This window comes from Pectinophora gossypiella, chromosome 6 (genome assembly GCF_024362695.1).
Source record: "Pectinophora gossypiella chromosome 6, ilPecGoss1.1, whole genome shotgun sequence".
In the NCBI taxonomy this organism is placed as follows: Eukaryota; Metazoa; Arthropoda; class Insecta; order Lepidoptera; family Gelechiidae; genus Pectinophora; species Pectinophora gossypiella.
In genome coordinates, this window is record NC_065409.1 from 8,312,382 (window position 1) to 8,340,225 (window position 27,844).

The 27,844-nt window shown below is 36.5% G+C and overlaps 1 protein-coding gene across 1 annotated transcript in view; it reads right to left on the minus strand.

Annotated features, from left to right (window-relative positions):
• LOC126367916 (G-protein coupled receptor dmsr-1-like) overlaps nucleotides 1–22,551 on the minus strand; it is a 92,490-nt gene extending 69,939 nt beyond the window's left edge. Inside the window, exon 1 of the mRNA XM_050011719.1 lies at nucleotides 22,453–22,551. The gene's annotated coding sequence lies outside the window, so the exon portion shown is untranslated. The remainder of the gene's footprint in view (nucleotides 1–22,452) is intronic.
• Between the last annotated feature and the right edge of the window lie 5,293 nt (nucleotides 22,552–27,844).

A 27,844-nucleotide genomic window follows, 5' to 3' on the forward strand; every position in this document is an offset into this window, starting at 1 on the left:
AAAATATATGTAGTGATATCGAAATCTAAGGCAGATTTTACATGATCACACGGCTGTCAAACAAAAATTAATTGCTTCTATAACCCACACATATAGTGGAGTCAATAATGCCCGAGTTTCCTAACTAAGTTCTAATTTGCCAGGGACAGATCCGATTGTGATGATTTTTACTTTTGTAGAGGGAGTTTTTTATATCATTTAAAATCAGAAACATCTTGAGTGGGGGCAAATAAATATTTCGATCATATAAAAAATTTCTTTTTTTTTATTCCAACGAAAAATAGAGCGGGGCCATAAAGTTCCATGTAATGGGGCCCCCTTCATTTTCCCTTTCTCAGTTTTTTTTATTACTTGATGTAATATCCGCAATAAGAAGTGAAACCCTTCATTGACTCTACTAATAATAAGTAAATGTATTTGAGCGACTCAAACGATAACGTTTCGGCGAGCGAGCCACACGACCACGTTCCCACGACCCGTGTTATTCTAGAACATATGGATTCAGCATTGTTTTATAATTCAAAGAACGCGACTGCGCACTGGTAAATTCTAACGAAAATAATATTTAACCCACTTATACAAATATTTTGACACATGGCCCCTGAAAAACTGCTCCCGGAAGTTCCATTTTGAAGTGACAGGCATTCGCATAATTCTAGGTGGTACGAGCCACAAGTCTGATACTGCTATTTGTGTAATAGTTTATAGCAGGGTGAGAGCCCTCCGTGCTATCTATCTATTTGTCCATATACGACAAATCTACATAAATACCGTCAAAAAAACTGTTTAGGTACCTAAATAAACTGTTATTACAATCCATATGGAACGAAATCTGGGGCTCAAGGATAGTTAACAATTATATTTGTAATCAAGTAAATTCCTTTGAAGACTTATGTGACCATTTTTGCCCAGTTTGGAACCAAACACACAGGTACAGGCACCCAAGTCTAGACATGCAATTTACTCAATAACGTTTCGCACAGCAATTTACATTACTGACTGAACTATTAGTTTCTCGGAACGTGCTCAATTGGGTTTGTAAGGTATTTTTAAAAGTATTTTTTTAGATTAAACGTTATGCTATTATAAAAAACTAATTTGAATGTTCTTTTTCTCATGCAGTTGTAATTTTTTTAGAATTAAAAAGTAGGCTGAATGACATTTGTACCCTTTGCTTAGTTTGTATTAAAAAAATATGTTGACATTTTGTTAGGGTAAATGTGCCCAAACTGTGGGCGCTCCCTAAGAGTTCTCAGGCCTAATAAGATAGATACAAATAACATTTTGTTAAATTTCCATTTCTTTAATTAACTTTGTATACTTTATGCTTCTAATAAACATGATGGGGGTTAGGGATCCTTATTATTATTAAAGTTATTTCATTAAGCTTGTTAGCCGCACACTCGTAGGACGCGTTACCCTAACGATGACCACAGATTATATTAAATTTTATTTATTATAAACGGCATTTGGCAACCACAAATTGGGTACACAGACTACCTTTAGAGGCTCTTTTGAGAGCTAAAAATAGATAAATAAAGCTAGTCAAAATATCGAAATGGTTTTAGAATTAGCGTAACTTTTTTTTCTCTTACATACCAAATTATCACATATTATTATTATTTAGAAAAGGCGTACCCGCATGGTATTGTACACCGACTCCTTGCAGCCAACTACTCTTGTAAAATTCTTCTTCTGGAATTTGGTTCTTTTGATTACTTTCGTTTATTTTGACGTCCTGTAACCACACGTTTGTCCGTCTGTCGATTTGAATTTAAAAACAACGTTAGGAACACGGTGTTGCCATTTTAAGGCGCTGCCTGCTCTCCGACACGGCCAATCTAACATGTCGTGACGGGGCTCTCCAGGCCCCCCTTCTCGTAACTCTATTTTGCACCGAGTTCTCAGAGCGAGCATTCAACTACTCATGCTGCATGTTCCTTCTAGAGTGCCTTGTCATCCACATAATTTGTCAACACAAGCTTTCACCTGCTATTGCGTCTTTAATTTTGTTCAAAAGATTAATTTTGCTGTTAATTTCCTCGCTGCGACATAATACTAGGTTACTTAATACAATCCTGTTTATGTGGTAATGTAATTCATTATTATGGCAATTTTACGTCTGAGAATCTTATACGAAGCTTTGGCAAAATAAACATGCTGCTTACATTGCGAAAATATCAGCGTAATGATAATATCTTCAAATTATGTGCTGGAGGCGACACAAAAAGCCTTGTTGTGTTTTCATTTCGCACACAAAGGTTTGTCATCATTTAATTGGAAATATTGCAATTAAATAATGACAAACCTTGCATTGCTTTTCCAGTTTATAACAGTATGCAAATTTATTTTTTCCCGGAACAACCAATGTTTTGCATCCACTCAATCAACGCGTCTCTATAAGGTTATATTTGCACGAGTTATTTCTAACCAAATACTTTGTGTATTTGTTTTCTTGACTTTATTATACGTAGGTAAGCACTACTTTTTATTTTGCACTTTATATTTTAGCAATTGTTTTTGAAAGCTGTTTGCGGAGTTATTGACCATGCGTGTTTATATCCCTACAAACTTACATTCCGGAGTTTATAGTGCAATTTCCAAAGATCGTAAAGATGTTGCGGAAACACAAATCCCAGACTCATATTTGCGTAAGTACCTAACTCTACGTTTTCAAAATTATAGTATGATTAAAAATCCTTTTAAATAAATAACTTCCTTCAAGATATTTTTACAATAGGTAGGTATATATGTATATTCACTTGAATATTTACATGTTTTATTAATAAGCTTTAATTACCAGAGTTATATAAATAAACAAAATAAGCCCTACCGGTATTAGCCATAGGGCTGTTACTAAACGACATTTATCTAACAATTTATTTTATCATATCGTAACAATAGTCATAAACAGTATCCGATAGAACAAGCAAGCTTAACTTACAATGATTTTACAAATTACTTAATAACTGTAATTGTTCTAGCCATCATCCCAACAATTTGCTCCTAATCAACTGAAATGACATGCAGTAAAATTCATTAAACCCTTTTCCCATGCTAAAGGCAGTTACTTACAAATTCCTTCGAATCGCACGCACAGTCAGCATTTTCAGTTTAGTATGGAATTATAATCTCTATCAATGAACAGATAAGGTCGACTTTTATTATGTATATTTTGAAATTGGGTTGCCAGCCAGTGTGCGGTATTTGACATGAATTTTTTGAATAAACAAAACGTAAATCGACCTTATCGAATTGAATCTTAGAGTTGAAATGCCAATAGAGGCTGCAAGTTATATTCTACTGACTCGTGGATCTGCCCATGCCGATAGAGATTATACTTCGATCTGACAGCTGTCAAATTAATCAAGCTACATTTAACGAAGTATTTAATGCGTGACGTCTCGCAAATACGGCCATATTACCAGTTCACTAGAACTAGGCTTTTAACACGAATCTAATGAATTATAAACTACCCACGCACTTCCATTCATTAATATAGCTATTAGTTAGTTGTAGCCGTATCGCGCATTTCACAGAACTGAAATTAATTTGACTAACTTACCTGATCATCAGTCGGTGTAGTATTCTCCATGCTACTTTTATAGGGAAAAAGGGGGAAATGGCGGGCAGTGATGAGTGGTAGACTACTATGGGCGCCATCCCACTCGCGTACCTAAGTTTATTTCCAAATGTACGGTCACGAGCATTAATATGTATACACTTTGGTACCATGTCTCAATACAATGATTCATTTCATTTTATAGACATATTCAATTTATCTAGTTCTAAATTTAAAAAATCTATTATTCAAGCCCTGAGCTGATTTATTTTTTGTTTAATTTATAACATAACCTATTTCAACTCACTAGACGACATTGTAAACTAATACGTGGATAATGTGGTTGATTGTACATGTACTTATGTGAAAAAATCATACACCTATTGTTAATATATCATGTATAATTGTTTATTATCCCATGAAAATAAACAAATAAATAAATGTCACATTAACTTTTTTGACAAATTGAACTGTAAGTCTCACTAAATGTCAAATATGTTAGTGCGACAGAGTCCTAAAGTGGGTACATTATATTGCTCATGACTGTACATTATGCCCGTTAATTGACAAGTCGCTTTTCAAGTCGAATAGGTCGTATTACAAATCAGAATTCAGAATCATTTACTCAATGTAATTATCGTAGATAAAATTATTGAAGGTCTATTTAAAATTTTTGAGTAGAACAAACATACTGGTAGAATAAGAAATAATACTACGTATAGAACGGCAACTCTCCGCTCCCCACCAGCGGCTGAGCTAGGTTTACCTCACTCCCCTCGAACATAGTTTAAACTGAATGGTGTCAGACGTCACACACACAAATGCGCGTGTACGACAACGTCAATGTGTAGTGTCTATGTAAAGCGAGGTGTTTTGTATGAAAGTGTCCGGGGTGTGACGGAAGGTAAAAAGCTTCACAGTTAGTAAAATAAAATATATATTTAATTACAAAAGGGGTTTCTCATATGAATACCTCCTGTGTGTATTAACTCAATGACAGTCTGACTTTTTGCGGTCAGCTCGGGTCCACCTTTGCGACGGGAAAGTTAAGCCTACGGCATAAATTGCTTTGAGCCGCCCAGCCGACTACATTTACAGGACCCATGTGACACCAGCCTTACAACCACAATTATTTAAAAAGTTGTACTTGCTACGTTATGAGTTTATGTATTTATAACTAGGTATCCATACAGGTATCATTTTATACAAATACACACGCACACACACACACAGTTGTATACATAGTTTCAACATAGTTTTATGTCCATTGTACAGTCAGAATGCTGTCAATAAAAAAAATATGTGCAATAGTAAATGCTCTCGATTATTAAATCAACTTTTAACGCGTATAGGATATCGAAAAAGGGCTCGCGTAGTACTTAGAGCAAGAAGTAAATCATAGGTTCTTAGTTTATGGATACCAGCGCTTGTATTTTTGAATCGTTCATCCATGTTACCAACATTGGTCGAGCAGGCGCCATAGTCCCCCATAGCCCCAGTATCCGGTTCATTAACCCCCAACCCAATAGCCTAGTTCCCTTTGTTCCCATAATCTGCAATAGTCCTACACGAACCGGGGATTGTCTTTGGGTGCACTCCCATAGTGTATACAGGGATAATCGCCGGTTGGTGTCACATCACATTTAGATTAAATTGTCTTAAGGGGCCTCTACGTGTTGGCTTCGGCCCCACGCACGCCTTCCAAAAGTCCGGGACTCCATAGTCCCGAGATATGGAAACGACATACAAATAATAATAATAAAAAAGTTTATTCAGGTAAAATCTACAACACACATATACATTTACAACATTAAAATATACACACATTGACATTAATATTTAGTTGGAACATAAACATATAATATACTTGTCTCATCTTACAAATGACAAGTTTTGTTCTGATGTGCTACGTGAAATCGGTATTTTCTTTCGCACGCGAATCGAAAACGAACGATTCAAAAATACGTCTCATGGCCGTTTAGCAGCATTCGTTTTGGGTCCAGAAATAGTTTTTAAGTTTGCGATTTTGTGTCGTTGCTCCCGATACATGTCAGTAATCGTTAAGGCAGGGACTTCCGATGAGTGTGAAAACTGTCTTCTAGGCTGTCTTAGCCTAGACCCCTCCATAAATCAGCAATGTAGACAGTATGTTCCATATCTTTCACAGTTGACTGAGAGAAGACCTAGTAAGTAACAAGTAAACGAATATCTAACATATTGAGGCCACGTTACATAAATTAGTTTACGTACGTCTTATATAATTAATTACAGTAATACTGTCGCAATTTAGCCTTGACCTCTATATCAATTTTGTACAAGAGAGAAATTCCTTTATCTATTATCTGAGTAAGAATATATTGCGAGAAAATAGCATTCAGAAGCGAGACCATGAAAATCAAATATTAAAGTAAATATTAATATTAAGACGAACAAAGTAAGTACGTAAGATCAATCGCGTTTTTTCACGGACCTAAAGATGTTATTTTCGGTAAAAGTGGAGCAGTAGGCTCCAGAAAGGTAGCAATAATACACTCTATTTTCCTCGTATGAAAGTTTATTTCCTGTTTCATTAGTGGTTATATGCAATGTATCACGCTTATTGTCGTACAAAGCTTAATTTAATACTCGTCAGCAAACTCACATAATACACTCACATGACCTATGCATACTGGTATGTTTGACTCAAGTCATTTTCTTTACAATTTGATTAACCGGATGCTAGTGTTCTTAAAATATTATGAGTAATATAATCTAATAAAATAGACCTAGAAAAAAAAGGAAATAGACAACGGCCTCCGTGGTCCAGTGGTTGAAAGAGCTCACGATCCGGAGGCCCCGGGTTCGAATCCCGGTGGGGACATATCACAAAAATCACTTTGTGATCCCTAGTTTGGTTAGGACATTACAGGCTGATCACCTGATTGTCCGAAAGTAAGATGATTTGTGCTTCGGAAGGCACGTTAAGCCATTGGTCCCGGTTACTACTTACTGATGTAAGTGAGTAATCGGTACATGAGCTATGACAGGGGCCTTTGGCGGCCCAATAATAACCTTGGTATATGAGGTTGGTATTCCACCTCACAACCCACACGATAAAAAGAAGATAAATTAGAAACCCAACTAAACTTATTCCAAATTAGACGTAGGTAGTTACCATTAATCTTATAAAGATAAAATAAAATCTGCAAGACATCCGAAAACTGCCAATACTGAATCACTTTGAATATAATGCTCGTAATACTATTAACTTTGCTTGAAACCTTCGTAATCAGCCCAGTCAGGGATTTTACTTTCAGTTGATATGAGCAGAAACACAACTAACCTTCGTCAAAGTTTACGTAGGTACTTGGGTTTGAATTTTAAATAGTCTACATAAAGACCCGTTAAGTACGTACCTAAAATTTCGCTGTGTAGATGTTACTATAATAGAGGGGATTAGCTTATTCAGAACTAACTAAAAGCATGCCACATTCGTGCTCAAACGTGATCCAATTATGTACAAACTTTTACTTTTACCGCTTGTCCAATAACTAGAATTTTGGGCAGCAAAAAGGTAGGTATTCCAGTACACTAAATGGCAGTCTTTTGTGAAAGCACCTGTTATTACATAGTTCCGTTGGGGAAATTTCAACTCTAATGTTGTCTGCGAATTCTGACACACTCTACATTAAACTGCTTACGCGAGAGCACAAAGGTTAGAGTTCTATTTTATTACTACGACTGAAATCCTGTTACGAATATAAGGATATTTTCAATGAGGATAAAAACTGCCTATTTCTCTTACTATCGAGTGTTCTTAAGTTTTTTGACAGTTCCCCATACTATTTGAGTATAATTTTATGTTTACACTATAAAAGTGGTTATTGGAAACCCTGAAGCAATTAATATTATATATTTGTAATGCTTAACAGCCTCCGTGGTCTAGTGGTTAGAGCGTTAGGCTCACGATCTGGAGGTCCGGGATCGATTCCCGATGGAGACATTGTCGAAATCACTTTGTGAGACTATCCTTTGTTTGGTAAGGACTTTGCAGGCTTGAATCACCTGAATGTTCGAAAAAGTATGATGATTCTTAGCCGTAAATACACCTCCACCAACCCTCAGTGGAGGAGCGTGCTGGAGTATGTTATATGTATACCCCTTCCGGTTTGAGAAGGCCTGTGCCCAGCAATGGGACGTATAGGTATAGTCCGTTTTTGTCAATGCTAACCAATTTCATATATGAAAAGCGAAATATGAATTAATAATAATAATCAGCTATTTGCGTTTACGTAATGAAATATTTCAACGGTGTGAATGTAAAACGTCATTTATTTACAGATTCCTGGAATAGTTATGCCACTACAAGCGTTATAACAAACACTCGTACTTGTTTAATTCATTACGTCATCAATTGGACTATTTCCCGTCATCAAACCTCCCGATATTTAAAGCTGTATTATGCATAAAAACTATATCACTTATCAGGTTTCCAATCAAATCAAATCAAATCAAATATACTTTATTGCATAGAACTAAAACTACTACTTCTAGTACACACTACTACTGTCCCCTACTACCCTACTGTACAGTCATGAGCAATATCATGTACCCACTTTAGAACCCTGTCACACTATCATATTTGACATTTAATGACTTACGGTTTAATTTGTCAAAAAAGTTAATGTGACATGGTTTCAAAGTGTATACATATTAGTACTCGTGAACGTACACTGTTGCTGCTGGTGCTGTGTGCTGTGTTGTACTGTCCTGTACTACTGTTTCTACTTTTTACGCAACGAATTACTAGATTATTGTCCCAAAATTGTAGGATGGCCGAATGTATGAATGTATGATGCATGAAAAGGAACGTTTGGAGCGAGAAAGTATGAGAGAGTAAGAGAGACGGAAATAGGAAGCGGAAGTGGTATTACTTTTTTTTAGATTAGATATTATAAGATGGCGAAATGTGAAGGTGTGTAGCGTGGGTGCAATTAAAATTAAATGACGTATTAAAGAGGAGTGTTTTAATTGAAGACGACGAAGTCCCTTCCTACAACTTACCAAAACCTACCAAACCAAAATACAAATCCTCTAATATACGGCTTCGATCTACCGGGTTTTTTTTCCACAGATAGTCTGACCTTCCGCATCTCATGAAACACCCCCTACCTAGTAATATCTAAGCGTTCATGCGTATGCAGATATTTTACTACTCGTCATTTACAACAATGTAACGTTAACCTACATTACTATTTAACTATCTACGTAGCACTAAAATTCATAGCACTTTTGTTTTACGAAGCAGAAGCGCATACATTTCAACCGTCGCTTCAATTTTCAAGAAACATTGTTCTTTCTTCGTATGAAACTAGCAACAAATAGGTATTCTCCGTGCATTTTGCTTGAAACAAAAAGACTTGTGTTGTCTGGGTAGATTAAAGCGTGTTTTTTACGTGTGTTTCCTTCTGTGTTCGACTCTCGACTGTCCATGGGAAGTAATTTTCTCCCGAGTTTCAAACGTTCGCCGTTTTCCTTATAATTATAACGTCTAAATTACGACTTTCGGAAATCAGAGTTTCAAATGCTCCGTTTTAATCACTGCTTAATAGCACCATTTGCTTTCATCGTTCGACTGATAAATATTAGGGATGTAGCGAATGTAGCTTTATGCCGAATAATTTTGTAATATTTACTTCTTCACATTTCGCAGCAGGTCTGAGAGAGGTGACAATACCTTCAGTTTTGTACAATTTTCAAATCCTGTATCAAGTCACGTTTTTCGATATCCCCGGGCGGGAGTTGTACCTTATCATAAGATGCATCGTGTCTTCATCTTCAATAAACACCCGATGAAAGTCACGAGAAGTGAAACCAGTACTATAGAGTACTACGTTACAGTAGTACGTTTGTCTACCTCGCAACACTACTCTACAGAGTAGTGTGTGTTGTGTATGTGTTGTGTAGCAAACGCTGAGAATCTGTCGGTCTGTCATAACTCCCTTCATTGACCGATGTCAATCTATCGACTGTATCAGTATCAACTGGTTTACTATTCTTACACGTACATCCAACTTATAAGAACCTCCTTATTATTATCGTTACAATATATAAGAAGATCTTCTTATATATCGAGATACATAAGAAGATACATCCACTCCTCGCCAGCTATGTTTATGTGCTATTTATAACTGGCTCCCTCCCTAAAACACAACACACTAAATTACACTTTGAATTATTTTATCATTAACACTGCAAAAATATAGAAAAACAAAAATTACATCTCGGTAGTGAAAGAGTGTCATACTTCATTGTTCCAGGTGTAGGCGATAAGTACATCCCCTAAAAATAAATCGTTACAAGAACCATCATTAATCTAAGAGGCACGCTCTTGTCGGTGTAGCATTCTCCATTCTTGTCTATCAAAGGCCAATTCTTTCACTTCCTTACAAGACACGACGTTCACCTTCTCTTTAATCTATTCCATGTAAGCTCCTCTTGGTTATCCCCTTCCTTTCTTTCCTTATAGCTTCTCCCTTCTATGATGTTTTAATAAATTCGTCGTGTATTTTTGAGTGTCCAATCATCTTGCCTCTTCTGTCCTCAATAACTCGCAATGTTTGCCTCTTTTCCCTTACTCTTACTAGCACTTCCTCATTAGTAACCCTTTCTGTCCAACTTACTCTCTTGGACTTGGTTACAAGAATAGCGGCACCAAAAGCGTATGCGAATATCGGAAGTTACATTTGTCGCATGTAAGAAGGCCTAGCTCTGTTACAACCCTAGCAAGCATGACTCGACCAAGTCCTTCCTTTTTTGTGTTCCTCTTGAAATTTCATTTAAAACGATATAATGTACAATTTCGTAACACGCTAATGGCGCTGATTCCGCAACACCATCCAATTTTATTTTAAGTTAAACCTGTCGTTTTCTTATCCGCTGAAAAAGAAAGGGACGGGTAATAAAAATGTTATATTGGCCAATAACCCGACAGAATTAAGTTGACAGCACACGTCAAATGCGTATGAGCGAGATGCATATTTTATGCGCCTGTGTTATTATTCGTAAAACGTAAACAGCCTATATACGTCCCACTGCTGGGCACAGGCCTCCCCTCAATCAACCGGAGGGGATAGGGGGGGGGGGAGGGGGTGTTATTATTCATTCATTTTAAAATTATCAGTTGTCAATCATCTGTCGCTTTCCTTTTCGTCGGATAAGAAAATGACAGGTGTAAGTAACTTAAAATAGAATTAGGATGTGTCTACAGAAATCGGGACTATTGTCATACAGAAGTAAAACAAACATAACATTTACATGTTTAATTGGCAATAACATGGTTGTTTTAGCGAATAACTGCTCGTTAAATAGGTAAGGTTGTAAATTCGGGTCACGCTAGCTTAATAAAGATAATAAATGGCTATTAATTATAAGGAATACATCATTCATTCGCATGATTATACGAATGAATATACAATAGGTAGGTATATATAATGTCATCAAAATGGTAAGTTACCTACTTATAAAGAATTCACTTTAAAAATATAGAAAAAATGCTTCTCTGATAGTTGGTCCGAAATAAACGAAATATCATAGAAGGCGATGAGCTCTTTCCGAGCATATTGAGGGTTTTGTCCACGCTAACATGATGTACTGTAGGTGTTAGGCTGGTAACCTTTTTGGTCAGAAACTGTCACAATATCAATATAATTACATCTATTTAGACTATTCTTTAGGAATAAAAAAACGTTACTTGTATATGCATACCTACGTAAGATCCAGGATATTTTAAAGAAAGATTATAAACCGGCGGGCACGCATGAAGTTTTTGATGAGAGAGAAGCGACACTTTCGCTGTGTCAGAATCGTAGCAAGTAGATTCCCGCGGTCTCTGCTTACCCCAACGCGAACCAGGCGTGATCTTGTGTATGTATATATGTAGGCTTCAATAAAACTCTTTTCAATGTATTCAACTCTCTGTTATGCGCGTAATGCTTCACGCCAAATTGGAAGCCCATTGAGTCAATCGAAAGTACAACTAAGGCAAAATTTCCGAGCGTTTGGTATTTTTTTTTTCATATTGAACTGAGCGCAAACAGAAGAGTTAATCTAATATTTTTCAATCCTCTGAGATTTACTTATCTAGAAGCTATTAAATCGACATTATTAGCCCTCGCCCGCCCAAGGCTAACTGACATCTCTTAACGCTCAATTAGACAGGGTTTTCATGGCTCGCTTTGAAGGTTTAATGCCCATGTAACACGGATTATTTTAGTGAAAACATATTTTCTTATTTAAGTATATTTGGTGAAAAGACAGATGCAGGCTTGAGAAAATTAAGAACGATTAGTTTGAGTACATCACAGAGTTTAGTTTGCTTATGCTTTTCATTTATGTCCTTCGTTATGATTTCACGATACAGGGTGTTAGTGACATCGTAACGAAAACTTTGAGGGATGATTCCGACCATGATTCTGAGTCGATATCAAGTGGAATTTTCCATCCTAAAAGAATTGACAATAATTTAAAAAAACACAAATTTTGCACCGCAAAAATTCCACTTGATATTAACTCAGAATCATGGTCTGAATCATCCCCCTCAGTATTAATTACGATGTCACTAACACTCTGTAGGTAAACACAAACCAGTAGTCCCATAAGAGCTTATTGTAGTAATAATAAATTAAGTATTCTCTTTACTATACATTTGACATCCAAAAATATCGTTTAATGATCAATCAGTACGTGTCACGAGTGCACAAATTGCGTTGGAAGTGACCGGAAATCCTTTGTATTGGCAGTGTGTGGAATATAAAGGTAGATTAAAACACACAAAGTGTTTTATTACTCCATACTTCGTGACGGAAAATCCATTTGACTTTAACTCATGATCTTTGTCTGAATCGTCCCTCAAAGTTTTCGTTACGTTGTCACTAACACTCTGTATATTTATATGGCAGGTTACACGAATTACACGAGGTACACGAATTTTCGTTAATTGGAAAATCGATATCCGTAATAATTATTCTCGTCAAGCGCAGTTCAAACTCGTTTCAGAAGTTGTGGGCGGGGAGTTTGATAAGTTATTACGATGATATTATAAATATATTTATACATAGTCTATAAATACTTACACAAACTATAAGCAATATAAGCGATAATATACTTAAGATAAGTAATTGTAGCTTTCATACATTACGACGTACGATTATTTTCATGGAACTATTCAAACGTTTTCCAAGAAAAATATGTTTTTATTACAAAACCAATAAGTACGTGAATTTGATATTATAGCCACTGAAAATGGAATGAAATTAATATATTACAATATACACAAATACAAATTACAAATAACAAAAAAGAAGTACAAATTTATGTGGAAAACAGAATGTATTTAGGAACTAAAGCGTGGATTTCATTTATAAATTCCAACTATTCGGTAGGAAGGTACAGGAAATTTAGGCTGAAACTTTTAAATAGGCAAAAAAGTACGTTAACTCGTCTAAAGTTTCGCCACACAAATTATTTAAAATAACTTTAAATTACCTAACCCAGCGTGTGACAAAGCGATATAGAAGTATTAGTTAAATGGTGGAACTGGCACCAATAATGAGTTATTGAACTACTTAGTCGGACTGTAGATAGAGATGTGCTCGTAAGTAGCAAAGATACAGTAAAGAAAACGAGGCGCGACTAGGTACAACATCATAGATAAATACAAGCTGATCACCTGATTTTCCGAAAGTAAGATGATCCGTGTTTCGGAAGGCACGTTAAGCTGTTGGTCCGGGTTACTACTTACTATGTACTAAGTAGTCGTTACATGAGCCATGTCAGGGGCCTTTGGTGGCTCAATAGTAACCCTGACACTTGACACCACGGTTCTAAGGACAAAATTAATAATAATCTGTTCTTTCAGTCGAAAAGTTTAACATTATTTGCCCAATAACCTCCTATTATACCTCACCTCCTATTATTATTTGCACCTCTATTTCCGTAAACAGAGACTACGATTCCATTCCCTTCGATCCAGACATACTTCTAAAACATCTTCTTGATTCTTCTCAACAGAAATACCACGGCTTTACGGAATATTATTATATTACAGGGTTTTACGGACAACATACCGAATACTGAAGGGGATGAATCAGCGTCGAAAAACTCATGAAAATATTAGTGTCTTTTTAATTATTTTCAGGTCCATACTTTTGCGACGGATAATTGCACTTGATATTATTTGATACGGTGTTACTGACACGTATCTATAATACTATTATTAGTACGTATATTACATTTCTGAACGTTCAATTTTTGGCCGATAATCGGATCGGACGCGATGCACCGATTTTATTTGTGACCTACTTTTTTGTACACGTCCGTTCCATTTTTTCCTACAAAAAATCCGTTATTGGGAGGTTAAAAGGCCACATCGAAACAATTCATCTAAAAAAGCAATATTGCAATATGACATTTGCGCAGTAAGTGCGCAGTGCAAACAAATGTCAAATAGCAAATAAATGGATCTGTGTTGTCTTTAATAAATAAATTATTATTATTATTATTTTCTTGTGAAATTAGTATTATCTCAGCTTAATGCTGGTATGTGTATGATATTTACGGGCTGTATGATTATTATTATTATACGTCTTTTTCATATCTCGGGCCTATGGAGGCCCGGACTTTTGGAAGGCGTGCGTGGGGCCGAAACCAACACGTAGAGGCCCCTTAAGACAGTTTAATCTATTATTATTATTGCTGTTTTAGACAAATTCCTTTAATGTGGCCTTTTTAACCACTCTGATTATGGGACGTGAGCAGGCAGCCTTAGATACAAAGACGTGTTACATGAATTTCCTTATGTAAGCTAAAAAACAAAGCCTGTGCTCCTTATATCAATAGTAGGTTTATACATGCTCTTAGATGTCCTACATTGCCACTTATCCCGACGACTCACCGAAAGATAGTGTCATTGTTAACGATAGTTTCCGCTATTACATAGGATTTTCCCTATAATTATTCTTCTGGGACGTGTTACTATGTCCATGGGTGCAGATCGTGGAACCAAATCACGCTCGGTCTACTAGAGACGCCTTTCTCAGTGCATATAAGAATGCACTGAGAAAGGTGTATGTATTTGTAATAAGTAGATCAGTTTCAAATAGTTACAACATATTTAATATGCCAAATCGCTCGATCTGCTAGACACGCCCTTCTCAATGCATTCCTTATAGACATAGCACATTATGACAATTATACTATTTATTATAACCTACTTATGTTAAATATTATCACTCAAGAATGTAGTGACAAACACTTCACATATGGTTAGCTTATAGGAACCTGCGCAAATCGTAAAGTGCCGAAATGGAAACTTTATTATTTATTATTCGCCTCTAGAGCGGCCGAATGGATTTCAATCCTTGCTCTGTGCCTATTTGGAATCAAATCAGCCACAAGATAATAAAGGTTCGGACTTCACTAATACATCATTAACCTTGTTTTATAAGCTTAGTCGTATAGGAAAATCGAATATATAAGTAAATAAAATAGTCAAGGAAATAACCATTCACATAGAACAACTCCGTCAACTTAAACAAAATACTTATCGGAGAATAAGACGATAAAACTAAATATTTAAACTCGAAGCTGAGTCTAACAGAGTAGGCGTAACAATATCGTCGCTAATGTTAACAGAACGCCCACAACCGAACACGTGAAGCGTGGGGTAATATAATGAACCTCTGTTATCAAGCATTTTTAAAATACAATTACTCTTTTACTTTGAATCTTTTTGACTTGGGCATTAGGCAATGGACCACACTTTTACACCAAAATAACGCCCCTGTATAAAAATAATCGTGGTCCGTAAGTTCTGATTCAATATATCACTAGGCCTATCAGTCCATGGTCCGAACGGTTCGTGGTGTGATTTGTGGAAAACGAGTAGCCGTAATACCATCATCATCATTATCAGCCGTGCGACGCCCACTGCTGGGCAAAGGCCTCCCCCAAGGATCTCCACGACGATCGGTCCTGCGCTGCCCGCATCCAGCGGCTTCCCGCGACCTCCACCAAATCATCGGTCCACCTAAAAGCCGTAATATATATGTAATTAAGTTTTAGCTCGCCTAAGCGTTAGTTTGGAGTAAAAAATACAATACTCAAAAGTTAATCCAAATCGTGTACTTTATGGAAATAGTCTTCTAGACCAATATCCTACCAGACAAGTAGCAGTAAATCAACTACTGAAAAAATAGAATCGGTACGATCCTTACCACCACCGGTTTAACACAGCTAGTTTGTGGCCGGTAAATACACTTCTCATCAAAAAAATCGAAACACTTCCGTTTTCATTGTTTCTGTCCGAATTTAACACAAAAAAGAATTCATACGATGAAAAAAAATACATAAATGTATAGCTGGCAGTTTGGCCATTACAGTAATAAGCGAAAATTCTAAATTCAAAATTAGAATTTCATTTGTTTATCTTATAAACGAAATGAATCACTGTTTTGAGACAAATGTGTGTTTAGGGTTGGAGTACATTTAGCGTTTAAAAACTAAAAATTGGCGCCTATCCTTAAACTTTTTGTTTTTTATTTCAATACTGTGACTTTGGGACGTCTGAAAAAAGGTTTTTTTTCTAAAACGTATGGATACTTCGCCCACAGAAGCCGCCCAAGTTGTGGCATTGCTGGATTCTGGCCTTAGTCAGCGTGTTGTGGCTGCAAGACTGCATCTAAGCCTGTCATCTGTTCATAGAGTCTATAAACGTTATCGGGACACTGGTTTGTTCACGCGCCGTTCAGAATCTGGCAGGAATCGGGTCACTTCTGAGCGAGATGATCGATTTATTGTAACAACTTCTTTAAGAAATCGACGCCTTAACGCTTTTCAACTGCAGCAGCGGCTTCGTGTTGTACGAAGGGTGGCTGTAAGTGACTCTACAATTAGAAGAAGGTTGAAGGATCGTGGACTGGTACCGCATAAGCCAGCAAATGGGCCGAAATTAACTGCAGACCATCGAAGAGCGCGCCTTAACTTTGCACGTGAGCACCTAAATTGGTCATACCTACAGTGGAGCAAAGTTCTCTTTTCTGATGAGTGTAAAATTATGCTGTATGGTAACGACGGAAGGAACAAGGTCTACAGAAGAGACGGAGAACGCTATGCACAATGCTGCATTGAAGAAAAGGTCAGCTATGGTGGCGGTTCGTGGACGGTTTGGGGAGGAATCAGCGCCGACGGTAAGACAGAGCTTGCTTTCGTGTCTGGGCCACGTCTGCCTGCACTAAACTGTCATCGGTACGTCGAAGAGTGTCTCGAGCCTCATGTGATGCCCTATGCACATTTTATTGGCAACGGCTTCATATTCATGCACGACAATGCTAGGGCTCACACCGCGGGCGTCGTACGAGATTATCTTAACGAAGTCGATATCTCTATTATGGAAAGGCCAGCAAGAAGCCCGGACATGAATCCCATTGAACATCTGTGGGATGAATTAAAGAGACGAATTCGAGCAAGAGATCCTGCCCCAGAAACACTGCAAGATGCAATCCAAGAGGAATGGGACAATATACCACAGCATGTGATCGTGACTCTCATCCGATCGATGAAGAACCTTGTATTCCCTCCCCGAGGAGGGAATACAAGTTATTAAATAAACGTTTTTTAGCTTTTTTTTTCATTTACGTGTGTTGTTTTATCCATTTCCTTTATACTCCATACGGAATAAAAATGACTCATTTAACAAAATACGAAACCTATGAAAAATTCATTTAAATTTAGAACATTAACATTAAGATTTGATAAGCTCATATTACTCACTATTAAACGACATTTAACATTTATTCCTAAATGTACACATTTTTCTGATAATCCTGACAAAACGTAAACTTGCAAGGTGTTTCGATTTTTTTGATGAGAAGTGTATATACAAATAATATACTATGTATCTATTTGTGGTATGTATAACAAAGATAAAGCATAAATACACTTGCCTTTTGATCCGATGCCTTTGGAAAAACGCGTTTTAGTATAACCTTATTCAAGTAGGCAGGTACTCTGTATTGAAAGCAGGAAAATATGAAAAAGAACGATCCATAGGGCTTCATATTTTAACCTATTCGATAAAATAATATAGGTATCAGCGAGATTATCCCTCGCTGACCTTTGCTTTTTCCGTTCATTAAGCCCCGTACGTTAGTCGTTATCATCCCTATCATATGGACTACGGCGTTCACGTCATGTTCACACATTACTTATTATGGACGACGGTATTAATACGAGATTACCTTAGCTATCCTCCCTTATATGCACCTACCTACAGAACATAAGCTCACGACTATAAAGGTATATTCTCAATTGGGTAAGTACATACATTGCAAAATAAACTAAATAAAGTACCAAACAGTAGCCTTCCCAATAAACAAAAGTGGGGTTCAATTTGGTACCTAGCCTAATGTATTTTAATGTAAGTTTGCCTCGTGCCTCTTTGATTATTGTTAGTCGGAAAATAGCTAAGCATGCTTAGGCTGTACAAGTGGGGGCGACTCTCCTCTCAGGGCGTTATCTGAGGGTGTTTCTTCGGAAAAATGTAACCCGAAATAGACCGACGACATCTCACGCCCGCAATCCGTAATGGGGTGGGCAGAGCCACAAGTTATCAAAGACAACTTGCAGACACTGTTGATACGAAGCCCGATACGCGACGATACGATACGGCTGGTAGAAAATATCATAACAACATAAGCTCACGACTATATCTCAATTGGGGTAGACAGCGGTACCACAATCGCAAGATGCTTTCTAGCTAATAGCAACTTACTTAAATTAATACGCAACGTATAAAACAATATAAATGAATAAATCTGCCTACGTTAAAGTTTTGGCATATTACAAACGACAGTGACCTTTGACCATTTCCACCTTACCTGTCTGAGTGTCTACACCTAACCTTCAAATGATTAAAAATACATAGATACCCACCTACTGAAACGGCCATGATTAGTAAGGGTTCATAAATGTCACGAAATGGTAACGAAACCAGCAAAATTTATTCCATTACAGAGGATCGAGCGATATTGCCTTAGTAATTAACTTAGCCGTTATTAATCATAAAGTTGTTATGATTGCGTCACTCTAGATTCCCCACCTCTTTACTCAACTTGAATGAATAATTTTCATTCCCAAATAAAACTTAAATTGTAGGCCTTGTAGGCATTGTAATTACTTTAAATCTGGTGTGATAATGCTTATCATCTTGAGGATATCGTAAAATTCTACAAAGAAATATCTTCTCTATGACCAAATATTGTATAAGCTGGTAACCTGTAACTTTGTGATACATAACCATACGAGTATCAATATATCAGGGGTTCAACAAGGCCAAATTGAAGCGATTCATCTAAAAAACAAAATTGCAATTTGTAATTTATTTTACATGGTGTTAATGGCATTGTAACGAATTCTGAGAGGGATGAACAAAATAGAGTTAATATGAACTGAAATATGCTTACGGGGAGAAAAAGTGTATGAAAATCCAATATTTTTGTTAAAACGGAAATCACGACTATAATTTACATACACATGCATACAAAAACTCACGCCCATCACAATTTAGTCTAATAATTTAGTCTGTATATACACTTCTCATCAAAAAAATCGAAACACTTCCGTTTTCATTGTTTCTGTCCGAATTTAACACAAAAAAGAATTCATACGATGAAAAAAAATACATAAATGTATAGCTGGCAGTTTGGCCATTACAGTAATAAGCGAAAATTCTAAATTCAGAATTAGAATTTCATTTGTTTTTCTACTCCTCTACTTTAATCTGGCATTTAAATAACCAAAAAGTCTAATATAAGTACATACATAATTAAACTCTTTGAAAAAGTGTACGCTCTATGGCCTATAAAAGCATTGTTTACAAAGTGTAACTGTACTATAATGTCGCCAAAAAAGCATTGTTGTTGTTTTGTTTTTTTTTGACCTGGAAACTGGCACCTTTACTTTGTTTGGTGCCATAGATATACTATAAAAAAAAGTATACATTTGCCGCCATTTTCCCGCGCGTTGGAAAATAAATTGGAAAATTTTTGTGTTTCGTTTGTTTCATTTAAAATTACGTCGTCGTAGAAAAAGTATTGTATGCAACGTTGTATAACTAGGTCAAAAAATGCTCGTGGCGTCTCTTATTGCGATGTTCGCCAAGGCTCACATCGCAACTCACGCCACTCGCATTTTTTGACCCTTCTTATACAACTGTTGCATAAAATACTATTATCTTATAAACGAAATGAATCACTGTTTTGAGACAAATGTGTGTTTAGGGTTGGAGTACATTTAGCGTTTAAAAACTAAAAATTGGCGCCTATCCTTAAACTTTTTGTTTTTTATTTCAATACTGTGACTTTGGGACGTCTGAAAAAAGGTTTTTTTTCTAAAACGTATGGATACTTCGCCCACAGAAGCCGCCCAAGTTGTGGCATTGCTGGATTCTGGCCTTAGTCAGCGTGTTGTGGCTGCAAGACTGCATCTAAGCCTGTCATCTGTTCATAGAGTCTATAAACGTTATCGGGAGACTGGTTTGTTCACGCGCCGTTCAGGATCTGGCAGGAATCGGGTCACTTCTGAGCGAGATGATCGATTTATTGTAACAACTTCTTTAAGAAATCGACGCCTTAACGCTTTTCAACTGCAGCAGCGGCTTCGTGTTGTACGAAGGGTGGCTGTAAGTGACTCTACAATTAGAAGAAGGTTGAAGGATCGTGGACTGGTACCGCATAAGCCAGCAAATGGGCCGAAATTAACTGCAGACCATCGAAGAGCGCGCCTTAACTTTGCACGTGAGCACCTAAATTGGTCATACCTACAGTGGAGCAAAGTTCTCTTTTCTGATGAGTGTAAAATTATGCTGTATGGTAACGACGGAAGGAACAAGGTCTACAGAAGAGACGGAGAACGCTATGCACAATGCTGCATTGAAGAAAAGGTCAGCTATGGTGGCGGTTCGTGGACGGTTTGGGGAGGAATCAGCGCCGACGGTAAGACAGAGCTTGCTTTCGTGTCTGGGCCACGTCTGCCTGCACTAAACTGTCATCGGTACGTCGAAGAGTGTCTCGAGCCTCATGTGATGCCCTATGCACATTTTATTGGCAACGGCTTCATATTCATGCACGACAATGCTAGGGCTCACACCGCGGGCGTCATACGAGATTATCTTAACGAAGTCGATATCTCTATTATGGAATGGCCAGCAAGAAGCCCGGACATGAATCCCATTGAACATCTGTGGGATGAATTAAAGAGACGAATTCGAGCAAGAGATCCTGCCCCAGAAACACTTAGCCAGCTGCAAGATGCAATCCAAGAGGAATGGGACAATATACCACAGCATGTGATCGTGACTCTCATCCGATCGATGAAGAACCGTATGGAAGCAGTAATTAGAGCTCGGGGAGGGAATACAAGTTATTAAATAAACGTTTTTTAGCTTTTTTTTTTCATTTACGTGTGTTGTTTTATCCATTTCCTTTATACTCCATACGGAATAAAAATGACTCATTTAACAAAATACGAAACCTATGAAAAATTCATTTAAATTTAGAACATTAACATTAAGATTTGATAAGCTCATATTACTCACTATTAAATGACATTTAACATTTATTCCTAAATGTACACATTTTTCTGATAATCCTGACAAAACGTAAACTTGCAAGGTGTTTCGATTTTTTTGATGAGAAGTGTATAATCGGTACCTAATGAGTTTATTAACTCCAAACTCATGAGTTTGCAATACACAAACAAATAATTCATAGCTTAATTAGATGTGTCAAAGCAAATTTACATCCATATAGGTTAGTACTAGCCAGGTAGGTTATTTAATAAACGAGCAACTACCATCCCAGTGGCATTTACCTCGTTATTAACCTCCTGCTCAACTCTCTAAGGGTTTACCAAGATAGAATATACTCTACACCACTTATGTCGCATAGGTACATGCACACATAATGTAGTTCTTTACGTCTGTGAATATGCCAATTAGTTTCCAATTTTCTCAATATTCTGAATCAGTCCTATCAAAATATTTCTTGTAGGTAAGTAGGTAATTTATAAAGATATCAAAATCTTCTGAAACGTATAATTTATTACATAAAGTGACAGTCACAGCAGCGGTTAATCGAATAATATTTGTGAACTTGTCTTCTGGCTAACCGTTATATATCTCACCTTTACAAAATATGTAGGTATGTCGCAAGATTTCAACATTACATACATCCGTTAAGATTTAATTTTAATATTTCTAAAAAGCGATTCAAATGTTCATCCTCTGGATTTCTGCAATTAAAAAAAATATAGACAAAAGTTAATTTGTGTTTTTGATCTCGAATTCAATTTTAGAATAATGTTTTAGTTTCAGTCGGTAAAATGTGTAGAGATACATGATATGGTGCTTCTTTTTCTGATGAATTGGAAAAAGTTCGTCTCGTTATCGTGAGCAAAGAAACATACACCTACTCAGACCGATGACTTGTATAAAGCTTAATCAAAAAATATTCAATTAGATCAATGCCATTTTTATCGATGCTCCTGAACAAGCAAAATATTCACATTAATCATCGTCAGAAAATGTTTTTTGTACCTTAAAAAACTTAATTAGATATTAAAATAACTTACGTAAACACAGTTCATAAATCTTAAATGGCAGGCAGGTTTTCCTTACAATATAGAGCGACCGGCTTTTGGCACGTGATCATAATCGGAATTTACGTCGCATCCTATGAAAAAGTAATTTTGACACTTTTTAAAATTCGAACCGGAAAGGATGGTATGAAAGAAAAGAGGTCTATATCCAGCAGCGGGTGGATACAGGCTCAGTAGATAGATAGAAAGAAACTCACCAATTTGTTCTTCCCACTAAGTTTTCCAGTAGGTAACTTTCCGGCCAAGTAGTTAATGCCATCTGCGGCAAATCTAGAGGTACAATAAGTCACGTCGAAAAAAAACAGTAGGTAACACTTATACCTAGAATATTTTTCTTTTTTATTTGTATACCTTAGAAGGAGCTTTGTATTTTTAGATCTGTTTATTCATACTATTTTATTATTTTTATACCTACACCTGACGTTTTGAATTCTATTTCTCATTTTCTTTCCTCAGAATACTTTAACACTCACTTGTTTAAACAAACTATGAAGACCTATTTTTTATATGTATATATCATTTATTATATATTATTCCCTTTGATTACTTTTCATATTTTAGAACAGCTCAAGCAAGAAAGTTTAAAAAATGTTAAAATATTGCATAGCGGCAGTGCCCAGCAGTGGGCCGTATATTAGCCTATTTGTTTACGTTATATATACGTAAATGCTGTACCTACTTAATAATGGATACGGACTGTTGGGAATATTCAAAATATAAAGGACGAGTTTATATCCATATCAATATATTCTCTGTTAGATATGTTTTATTTTTAAATATAACAAAACTTTCCCCGCTCTAAGTCTTCCTCTCAGCGAAAACAAATGAAAAAGACACTGTTTCTTTTCTCTTCTCATATTTTTGTTTCACTACACGCACTACACGTATTTACTAGTAACATTATCACCATTTTGTTTACTTGGCACAATACACATATTTTTAATCCATAGTAATAGTATGTAACTCGACATAACGACATAGCGTGCAACGCGAATACAAGTCACCAAACTGTCTCAGACACTGACACGACACGTATCTAACACATCAATTATACGTACTTAATGAATACTAGGAAAATACGTACAATATAAAAGTATAACACAGTAAAGTAGTTAATACTTACCCGTACATATGACGTCGTTAAGCCCCGAAAGGGTATGTTCCGACATCATACCCACATTTTTTTTGACGTGACTTATTGTAGATTTACCGCAGGTGGCATTAACCGGAAAAATGGGGAGCGCTGAAGGCATCTCACCCGGTACAAAATTAAAGACAAGGGTGCCCACTTGGGCGCGAACCTCGGCTCAGGGCATCGTCTGTCTGAGAGGAAAAATATTTGAAAGAATTAATCGACCCTAGGGGGTCGATAGCGATAAGCGCTGAATGAGGGAAATCATCGACCACGCCGGCGGGGTCGGTATGTGGATTTCATACCTGCAACACGTTTTGAGGTTGTATTGTACTGTGACATATAACGAAAAAGCCCGCCCGATATAAACCAGGACACGCACAAGTATGGTCACGAGTACTTATAGGTATGTATACACTTTGAAACCATGTCACATTAACTTTATTGACAAATTAAACCGTAAGTCTCATTAAATGTCAAATATGATAGTGCGACAGGGGTCTAAACTGGGTACATGATATTGCTCATGACATGAATGATGTACGCGTACATGCTGTTAAAACGATTCTCTATGTATCCTACCTATTACCTATAAGAAGCCTGCCATACCAAACGCATGTATCCATTGTACCAATCACAGATCATAGAAACAACGGAGATATGTCAGTTGCAGCACTATCATGTCATGTTACATGATAGTGATACATGATTCATGTAGCATGTCCCCTGTTAAATCACGTGGGCGTGTGAAGCAGACATTTCTAACTAGACCGCTATATATTGATTTACTTGTTTTCCATTGCGCAATTACACAAGCTCCAATGGTGGTTGCGCGATACCAAAAAAGCAATGAATAATGTGGAAAGTTTTATAATACAATTGTCTCAAATGATATGATTGTTTTGTGCATCGACTATGCTCCCGCGGCATCTGTCTATAATAAGAACTCTGTGATACCAATATTACGTAGCTATCATTAAGACAATTATTTTGTAATTGTGCTTCTATTAATTAAATACCTGCGATTGTTTTTGTTTTTCTATTTCTAACTCTTCTAAGGAATTACATAATTGGGTAGTTTCCCAGGTAGTTTCAAAGATAAATTATGAAATACTAAATAAAGACAGATCTAAAGGTGACAAAAACGTTCAATGAAGAAAAATGTAATAATAATTGCGACATTTTGTCACGTTTTCCTATGACGTCATAGGATGCTTTTTCATACAAATTCCATAGTAATTTCGTGTTTTGATGTTTAGTAAAAAGTAACTGATTTGATCATATGGAAACTACCCTATCTGTTATAATAATAATACTAATAATAAAAAATATGTCTGTGTGGCCCTGTATTATCTTGTAACACGCAACATTCACGAATAAATATTTTTGTATTTTGTATTTGTATTTGGCTTCGGCTCTATGCCTTCCAAAAGTCCGGGACTCCATAGGCCCGAGATAGGTATGAAAACGACATACAAGTAATATGTTATTGCTGCACGTTGATTAAAAAACGCCAAAGGTCAAAAAATATCATTTTAATCCGCAAATCGGCAATTTCCAAATTCAATATACATACGCAATATTCATTCAGCTATCTAAACCCTCAACCTCTACGCGAGAGGTCATCGAAACAAAGTAGAATATAATAATTAAGTATTCTAAAAATAAACATTAAAAAAATGTTTCTTAAAATAATATAAGTGCTTTCTTATTATTGAATTAATTCATTAATGCTTGAGCATTAATAAAATAATAGAAAATGAGCATAAAATATTATAATTAAAAGTACATTTTCTAACAAACTCATACTTAAATTATGAGCAGGTATAATGAAAAATTCATAAACATTTTACTTGTTAAGTAAATTAAAATCCTTTCGCTCGCTGAAAGCAATCTGAGTCTTTCGTATAGATATTCTGTCGACCCTGCCTGAGGCCGGATGTCCGGAATCCGGATGATGTAGTTAGCAAGTGTAAGGGTAAGTTTTTACTGAGGCATAGAACAAGGAATAATACGTATAGAACAGCAACTCTCCGCTCCCCACCAGCGGCTGAGCTAGGTTTACCTCACTCACCTCAATCTTCCTTTAGTCTTCAATCATATGGGCGTCAGACGTCACACACACACAGATACGCGTGAACGATAACGTCAATGTGTAGTGTCTATGTAAAACGAGATTTTGGAAGAAGTGTCTAGGATGTGAATGTGGTAAAAGGGTTCTCCAATCTAAGTGGTATATATTTGCAAGAAGCCGACGGCACGTTTCCAGCTCGACGAGGTTCTTTTTTTCCCGCTCCACGTTGCGATTAGACATAAAGTGAGTGCTTTTGTCTACTCTAGATACGACTACGAACTTGAAATTACCTGTGTAAGCATGGCTATGTATACATTTATTCATCAGCCAGGCGGTAATAATTTTTTACGTGACTTATCGTAGATTTGCCGCAGATGGCATTAACTGCTTGGCCGGACAAATGGGGAGCGCTGAAGGCTCTCGCCCGGTACAATGTTTAAGACAACAGGCCTGAGGGTGCCCAGTTGGGTGCGAATCTTGGCTCAGGGCGTCGTCTGAGAGGAAAAATATTTGAAATAATTAATCGACTTTAGTGGGTCGATAGCGATAAGCGCTGAATGAGGGAAATCGTCGACCACGCCGGCGGCGGGGTCATGTAAGGCGGTAATAAAGCGCCAGCAAATTAGCATAATTAAGTCGTTATGATGAAAATCATCGACACATGTACCGCATCTTACGTCAGGTACATCTAATAATCTGTCTGTGTCCAATGCTTGGGTTACGCTAGTTTCATATAAACAAGCGCGCACAGCTTAACCCGCATACCCGACTTTCGTTCAAAAGAAGTACTTACTTAGATAATGTAACGTATACCCTACACTCTACAAGCTATAAAAGCTGGAATGCATTCACTGAAGATTATATCGCAGCGCAGTTGCGTTGAAGGAAAACATTCTAATACCCTATACATGTTACTGGTAGATTGTATCGTAGATAAGTTTAGTAGGTTTAATTTTAAGTCCACTTGCGAACGGATAATCTGATACATTATACCTCTATAATCGAACAAACATAATATAGTATCGGCTCTCGTCAACAGTAGCTGCTAACAGGGCACATAGGTTCCATAAGACATTTTGATCTAGATACAATGGTAACACCAACAGGTGATAATCCATGTGTGAGTACATCTACCATAACCTCCGATTCTATTTTTATTGCTCAACCCACCGACAAACAAACGGACAGACGCAAAAACGGTTTAGGGGTAGTAATCGAAAGCCGTCGCTGTACAAAACCAGAAAAGAACTTTAAATCTATTTTTCGTCTGAATAACAAAAATGTTTAATTTTTTTATATATTTTTTTGATCTAAACATACAGGGTGTAAGTGACGTCGTAACGAAAACTTTGAGGGATGACGAAAACTTTGATAACGAAGACCATGATTCTGAGATGATATCAAGTGGAATTTTCCGTCGCAAAAGTATGGAACAGAAAATAATTTAAAAAAAAACAAAAATTTTCGTGAATTTTCCGACTGAAAATTCCATTCGATATCAACTCAGAATAATCAGCTGAATCATCCGCCTCAGTATTCGTTACGGTGTCACTAACACTCTTACCTATTTGTATGGCTACGGTATGTACTTGTGCGGGGTGAAAGTGACATCGTAACGAATACTGAGGGGGATGATTCAGCTGATTATTCTGTGTTAATACCAAGTGAAATTTTTCATCGCAAAAGTATAAAATTGAAAATAATTTAAAAAACCAAAAAATAATCGTGAATTTTGCAACGGAAAATTCCACTTAATATTAACTCAGAATCATGGTCTGAATCATCCCCCTCAGTATTCGTTACGATGACACTAACACCCTATATATATAATAATAATATCTAAATGTGTAAGGTGTAATATCTTATAATTGAAATATAAATATGATCGAAACATATATTTACCCCACTCAAGACGTTGTTTCTGATTTTAATCATCAAATTCGGACCTGTCCCTGGCAAGTTACAAGTGTAACCCTGATGTGTAATCCACTATTTGGACATTAAGTATGTTCTCCTGTTTTGTACGTGACATAAATCTGAATCTCATTGCAATTCCAACCTCGCAGAGTACAGACGTGACCTGTCGAAACCAATTTTACTTGCCTACACCGCATTTTATAATAAATCGAATTACTTATGCAAAGTAATTTTCAACATAAGGATTATTTCAGATCAAGTATGTAATGCCAGATATCGTGACCGTTTTAGAGTCTGCTAATCTTTCTTACCTAACAGGGTAAACACGTTTCTAACAACTTCATTCCTTATGGTTTTGCATGAGACAATAGTCCTATTTTAGGAACATGAAAGGGCACGTTTGTAAGTAAAGTTGAATATTATAGAAATGGTTTAAGTATATTCAAAACAAAACTTTTTTCATTAA